The sequence below is a fragment of the Podarcis gaigeae genome (assembly GCF_964106915.1).
Source record: "Podarcis gaigeae genome assembly, chromosome: 3".
NCBI classification, from domain to species: domain Eukaryota; kingdom Metazoa; phylum Chordata; class Lepidosauria; order Squamata; family Lacertidae; genus Podarcis; species Podarcis gaigeae.
In genome coordinates this window covers 21914560-21921833 of record NC_139680.1, presented here as the reverse complement: position 1 = coordinate 21921833, position 7274 = coordinate 21914560, and positions in this window count along the sequence as shown.

The following is a 7274-nucleotide window of genomic DNA, read 5'->3' as shown; positions in this document are numbered from 1 at the left end:
TTTTATAATGCATGAACTTTTGAGCCTTCCGACTGAAAAACAAACTTTGAGCAACTGGATTAAATGCAAGCATATCCTTTCAGTAGGAGACGCTCAAATTATTGGTCAGGGATTTGCTTCTTGTTACAAGAGAGACTAATTTCACTTTGCGATAAACCAGATTATGAGAACGGATTTGTCGACCAGATTTGTTTGGCTAAGACATGACTTACAGCAATTCTGTCAGCAGTGCTTATAGTTCTTTCAGAAGGGCGACGCTTCCATCAGCCATCCTGCAGTGACTCTCTTTCTGCCAGGAAATGCACAGCCGATCCTAACAATGCATGGAACACATTAACTGGATTCTGTAAGGTGCCCTAGGAATCAGTATGATCAGTTCTATTGGAGGAGCCCTAGGCTGCCACCATGGCAAGCACGATCACAGGTTCATAAGAGTTGGAAGGGACACTGGAGGACATCTACTTCAACAGTTGGTAGAGTGTGAGACTCTTGATCTCAGGGTCATGGATCTGAGCCCCACGTTGGGCAAAAGATTCCTGCACTGCAGTGGGTTGGATTCAATGACCCTTCCAACTCTATTCTATGAAACCCTGTGCTCAGTGGGGGATTTGCATTGCAGGATGAAACAACAGCATCCCTAGCAGAAGGCCACCCTTTGTTTTTGTTGTTTAGTCATCTTAATCATGTTCGACTCTCTGTGACCCCATGAACCAGAGCATGCCTTGGAAACTCTCACTTTCCACTCAAAACTTCTCAAAATACCAGAGTGGTTTGCCAGTTCCTTCTCCAGGTGGATCACATTTACAGTGGTACCTTGGGTTACATACTCTTCAGGTTACATACGCTTCAGGTTACAGACACCGCTAACCCAGAAATAGTACCTCAGGTTAAGAACTTTGCTTCAGGATGAGAACAGAAATTGTGCTCCGGCGGTGCGGTGGCAGCGGGAGGCCCCATTAGCTAAAGTGGTGCTTCAAGTTAAGAACAGTTTCAGGTTCAGAATGGACCTCCGGAACAAATTAAGTACTTAACCCAAGGTACGACTGTAGTCTAAACTCTCAGCTATGACCTGTCCGTCTTGGGTGGCCCTGCATGGCATAGCTCATAACTTCTCTGAATTATTCAAGACCCTTCGCCACGACAGGGCAGTGATCCATGAAGGGAGGGGGGTCACCCTTAGCCAGGGACTAATTCCATTTGCTACTCTTAAACTGTGCGATGTGACATCACATAAGCAGTCAAATACAACATTTCCTGTTTGCCCAGAGTCGGCCACGACTGGACCTAATGGTCAGGGGTCCCTTTACCTTACTAAAGGGGAAATTTACCAGGAACAATCCAATCTGGACAAGCCAGACTGGATTGCTCAATTTATATGGTTCCAATGAATCCATCAACTTGCTTCTGGGAATGGGCTCTGCTATTAGCTCACTAGCGTGAGTGAGGAAGGATACTATTTAATCAATATATGCTCTCCTACTATCCTCAACATTCCCACACAAACACCTGACTAGTACTAGTAGGCAAGGAGGTGCACATTTTGTGTGTGTGTAACCTCTCATACATCACACACATGCGTGACAATGCGTGTGTGACACAGGAGGCTGAGGGCTCTGGAGGAGTCGGCCACTGGACCTGCATTGCGTGTTGCGCATGTGACTTCACACATGCGTGATGCACTAAGATTGATGTGTGGGTTGGACTGCATCTCTTTGTTCTGAAAGGATGTTTGCAACAACCCTGGGATGTAAAATTATTTGTTTTTTGCTTAAAGTTCAGTCTTATGTAATCCAAGGAATAACAGAGCCTCCTTTCTTTGACCAAAGTAACACCTTCACATCTTCGTGTCCCTGTTAATAAGATTTGTTTAGTCTCATGGATAAAAGACTGGCATCATATTTCAAAAAGCTGCTCCTAAGTACAAATCTTATTATTAAAAAGATTTACCTTTATCTTATTATTAAAAAATTCTTTGTCTCTTTCTGATCTTCTGATCTTAGCCCAGAACATTTAACTAAAGTCTAAGACCTGGATTACAAGGATAATTTGGAAATATTCAAGAAATCTTTTTTTGGGGGGTGGGGGAAACAGGGAGATGCAAGGTATTTTATTAGTAACCCATATTGCGATGCACTGGAAACTCACAGAAATACAGGAGGCAAATATGATGTTTACTTTAATAGTAGTTTTATTATTTATAAAGGGCAGTCATATAGGTAATGCCCTTTTAAAATGTGTTGGGAGGGTTATTGGGTTGTTTTTATTTTGATTATGTATTCTGTGGTTTTATATTCTGATATTTTTCTGCCCTGAGACCTGCGGGTATAGGGCAGTATAGAAATAATAATAATAATAATAATAATAATAATAATAATAATAATAATAAAAATAATAATGACCAAATTCATTTGCTGCTTCTCCAGAGGGTGAGACCTAAAACAATGGATCCACATTATGAGAAAGAGGATTTCCATCTATGTTATACTCAAAGTAGACTCACTGAAAGTAATGGACCAAAGTTAGAAATCTGCAGAGCCTCAAATTAGTGCTTATAATGGAAACACTGACAAAGTATTAACTTTGGCATTGCAAACACAACATGCTAATTATACCTCTATTCTTAACTATAACTTTTGTGGCTGAAATTATGGCTAGAACATATTATGTTTCATCATGGGATAGTTCTGTCCTTAGCATACACATGTAGCTCCCAGATAAAGATTGTTTTGCTTTCTTTCCCAGCAAGACTTCCATGCATGGCACTGATTTTATACTGGCCCCAGTTGGGTTTACTGCCAATTGTAGACTTTGCTGAATGCATCTACACACACTCATTTTTTAAAATCTTGAAATAAGGAGTCTGAATTCATCCATACTAGTATTCTTCTAATACTAGATAAGGTGAAATGGGTTCAGTAAGACATTTAAACAAGAAAATGTTCAACCAGACAACAGGAGCACTCTACAGTATTGACCTAGAAGGTTCAAATGGCCGTGCAGAAGTACTGAATGGATGAGTTAGTTAATCATTTCCTTATTTCTTATTCTTTAAATTACTTTCAGTATTATAATGATCACTGACATATTACTGTGTTGGCTCATTTGGTTGTGCCTAGTTTGTTCTCTTTTTCAATTCTAATTTTGCATTTTACTGTAACAATAAATTATGAACTGCTTGGGCATCTTATGAATTGTGCCCAACTAATTTCATCTCATAGTAGGACATTAAAATAATGGACCTAAGTTAGACATGTCTGTTAATTTGAATAAGTCTGCTCTGAGTATGGCAAACACTGTATGCAATTCTATATATTTTTGCAGTTTTTAGAACTAAAACACATCTGGGTACTTTTTCCTTCCTTCCTTTCTTTGTTTGTTTGTTAAAGACAACCAATTTGAATACTTTTAGAAATTGATCCCCAAGTCTTGGGGGGGGGGATATTTTAGGAGTACATTGTATTTACACACTTTTAGAAGAAGTGCTAACTTTGTTCCATCAAGGGGGGGGGAATACTTTCAGGCATAATTAAATGAAAATATCAGGTAGGATTTAAATAACGCTTAAAATTCTCAGCCTCTGCTGAAACATTTCAGAACAAAGGAATTGTCATACCGCACACAAAACAAATAACAGGGACCGATCTTGACAAATATTTTCTCAGCTGAGTACAAATGGCTTCAGATGGCTCATTAAAAAAATAAATAAGAGGTTTTTAAGGGTTGGCTCCACTCTTTGTACTTTTGCCTGGCTTCTGTTTCTGGTCCCCCAATTGCAGGAGGTTCACTAGTGAAATATTTACCACTATGTCAACATTTGCTACCAGAATTACTGTTGTTGGCAAGATAGCTCCTAATAACTGATGTGATACTTGGCCCACCCAGCAGGAGTTCTGTGTTTCTTAGGGGCTTCTGGCTAACCACTGAATTCAGGATACAGGAGAAAAGGAACCTCTGGTTTGCTCCGACAACACAGTTTGAATGCTCTTGATGCCACCAAAATGGGTAGCATTACATGAGCAATAGTTGTGGATTGTTGTGGGGAAATAGCCCATAGGATTGTGTTTGTCTCAGAACTACCTGAGCCTCCTTCGTTACAAGCATACAAAGAGAAACTACTGTTCTAAAAAGGGATGCAGGTGGCGCTGTGGACTAAACCACCGAGCCTCTTGGGCTTGCTGATCAGAAGGTCGGCGGTTCGAATCCCCATGACGGAATGAGCTCCCGTTGCTCTGTCCCAGCTCCTGCCAACCTAGCAGTTCGAAAGCACACCAGTGCAAGTAGATAAATAGGTATGGCTGTGGCGGGAAGGTAAACAGCGTTTCTGTGCACTGTGGCTTCCCTCAAGCTGTCTGTGGACAAACGCCAGCTCCCTCAGCCTGGAATTTGACTGGACTTAACTGTCCAGGGGTCCTTTACCTTTACCCTATTGTTCTCTCAAACAAGCAAAGGCAAAGGCTTATAGGGAAAGAAAGAACACACTTCCTTATCTAATAGTACAATGCATTTTCAATATAAGAAATATCCTTGTGGTTACAGAACAGCCTGAATGATCTCAAAACCTTTTTTTCCTCATCAAACCTCCCACCCCCTTGCCACATACACTGGACTTCCCCACTGTGGAAGGATGTGCAGATCAGGAATTGACCTCTACGGTATGGTTACCAGATTTTTTTCAGTGAATCTGGGGACACTTTTTTTTTTTTTTTTTTTTTTTTTTTGAAGCTGAGTAGCAACAGGGAGTCAGTAGTGGGGATGGTGAGACAAAAGACCCTGGGCCCAAGCACACATGCATATTGTATAGAGGTGCAAAGCCCTTATTTCGCACCCTGCGAAACATAAATGCGCAGAGTTCTTTTTAAAACTGGGCAACGGCGCACCACCCGCCCTTGATTCCCAAGCCTTCCCCCATCTCCTTCCCCCTTCCCACTTCCTTTTGACAGATCAGGAGAGGCTCTGGAGTCACGGGAGGGCTGCTGTAGCCCAGGAGGGGCCAGCCTGGTAGTGCAGTTGGCTCTGGCTGGCTTCAGGAGCTGCTCGCTGCCTGCTGCTGTGGCGCAGGAAAAATGGCAGGTGCCACAGCAGCGAGCAGCTCCTGAAGCCAGCCAGAGCCAACTGCCCTACCAGGCTGTCTCCAGGCTGCTGCTGCCACATTTCCCAGGGACAGATTTGCAAATCTGGGGACATTCTGGGCACGGAATTTGTCCGGGGACAGATTTGCAAATCCGGAGACTGTTCCTGGGAACCGGGGATGTCTGGTAACCCTACTCTACTGTCACTTGCGGACAGACTGTTAAGAACATATCCATGGAAGCCAATCTCACTCGGCTATGAGTGATCGCCAAAGAAGATGGCCGAGAAGCAGCATATAGCCCTCATAACTAGTAGTCTCCACAAATGTGTCTAGCCACATCTAAGCTTGGGGCCATTGTGATAAGTGTATTCCTTGGCTTAATGATGTATTGTGTGAAGAATCATTTCCGTTTGCCAGTCCCGAATATCCCATCAGTCAGCTTTATTTGATGATACCAGCTTCTGTTATTGTGAGAGAGGGAGGAAAACTTCTCTGCATCCACTTTCTCCCTCCACCAACTTGTATAATTTTATTGTACAATTATTATACAATTATTCTCTAATCCTTTTAGAGTTACTGGTGGTAGTAGGAATACAAATAAATTGGGAACATAATTTAAAAATGGATTGCCAAGCAGAAACAAAGAAAAGAAAAAGAACAATGTTTTTCTTTGGAAGAAAGATTAATTGACTGTTCTAGTTATTTTAAAGCATTTGCACCCAAGGTCTGCAAATATGCCCTATGCTATATGGTCCGGACTCTAGGGGGAAATAATAATAATAGGGGTGCAAGATTTAATTGGTTGCAGCTTGATGATGCATTTGTCTATTCATCGGCATTAATCAGCTGATTTATCGGAGAAGGCTGAGATGGAACTTATATTTGGGAATCTATTTTGGCAGTTTCATGAGCATATCCATAACACACACACACAAATTTTTTTCACAGTGTTAGACTGCATAGAATCTACAGGTCCTTTTTCATAGGTGGAACATTATCTATTTTTTATTTTTATATCCCACCACTTTTTCTCCAATCAAGGCAGCATATCTGGCTCTCCCTCTCCTCATGCTGTCCTCACAACAACCCTGTGAGGTAGGTAAAGCTGGGAGACAGTGTTTGGCCCAAGGTCCCCCAGTGTGCTTCGTGGCCGAGTGGGGATTTGAACCCTGGTCTCCCAGGTCCTAGCCCAGCACTCTAACCATTATGCCACACTGGCTTAGCCTAGGCTTGGCACCAGTCTTCTCACCACTGACCAGATATGGAGACGTGCTGTGGAATTGATATACAGTGGTACCTCGGGTTAAGAACTTAATTCGCTCTGGAGGTCCGTTCTTAACCTGAAACTGTTCTTAACCTGAGGTACCACTTTAGCTAATGGGGCCTCCCGATGCCACCACGCCACCGCCGCACAATTTCTGTTCTCATCCTGAAGCAAAGTTCTTAACCCAAGGTACTATTTCTGGGTTAGCAGAATCTGCTAACCGGAAGCGTCTGTAACCCAAGGTACCACTGTACTGAACTTGTTCAGCAAGGCACAGGTGGTATTTGCCCCTATTTTGCAGGGAGCGTCCTGGATTTACAGAAGCTGCCCCGGTTTCTGATTTGAACCCAGAATGTCCCACTTTTCCTAAGGTAAAGGGACCCCTGGCCATTAGGTCCAGTAGTGGCCGACTCTGGGGTTTCTTGTTCGAGGGAGCCGGTGTACAGCTTCCGGGTCATGTGGCCAGCATGACTAAGCCGCTTCTGGCGAACCAGAGCAGCGCACGAAAACGCCGTTTATCTTCCTGCAGGAGCAGTACCTATTTATCTATTTGCACTTTGATGTGCTTTCAAACTGCTAGGTTGGCAGGAGCAGGGACTGAGCAACGGGAGCTCACCCCGTCAAGGGGATTCGAACCGCCGACCTTCTGATCAGCAAGTCCTAGGCTCTGTGGTTTAACCCACAGTGCCATCCGCGTCCCTCACTTTTCCTTAGGACATCCCTATTTTCATCGGAGAAATGTTGGCGGATATGCATTGGGTCTCACCTGATCTCAACCTCTGGGTCCCTAGATGTTGTTGGACTCCCATCATCCCTGAGCTCTGGCCTTGCTAGCTAGGGGTGATGGGAGTTGTAGTTCAACAACATCTGGGGACCCACAGGTTGAGAAAGGCTGCAAGTTTACACTGATTTCTTTAAACCGACTTCTTTCGAACCACC